Here is a 449-nt window from a genome sequence, read left to right as displayed (position 1 = left end):
TTGTCAGTCATCTGACGCTTCACGTAAGCGTCACAACCCCAAATTCTGACAAACGATAACGCGGGACACTTCCCCGTCCATATCTCATATGGTCTCGTTTCAGCCGATTTCGTTGGACTCCTGATATTCCTCCGAAGTTCTTCGCATATACCCAAGAGCTTGAAAAGAATAAGGAGATTGAAGTCAGATATGTACGATCATGTGACAATGCAGCAGACATGTTCACCAAGGCTCTCCCGACGATGGTGTTCAAGAAGCATGTACATAATATTGGAATGCGTCATTTACGGGATCTTTGATCTCTTGTTCAGGGGGAGCGTGTAGCTGTACTCTTTTTCCTTTATCAGGTTTTATCCCATTGGGTTTTACTGATAAAGGTTTTAACGAGGCAGCACCGAAACACGCAACTGTGTTTTTACTAACGGTGGCTCCAAGGGGGAGTGTTATAA

The sequence above is a fragment of the Tarenaya hassleriana genome, unplaced genomic scaffold (genome assembly GCF_000463585.1).
Source record: "Tarenaya hassleriana unplaced genomic scaffold, ASM46358v1 Cleome82, whole genome shotgun sequence".
In the NCBI taxonomy this organism is placed as follows: Eukaryota; Viridiplantae; Streptophyta; class Magnoliopsida; order Brassicales; family Cleomaceae; genus Tarenaya; species Tarenaya hassleriana.
This window is presented reverse-complemented; position numbering follows the sequence as displayed.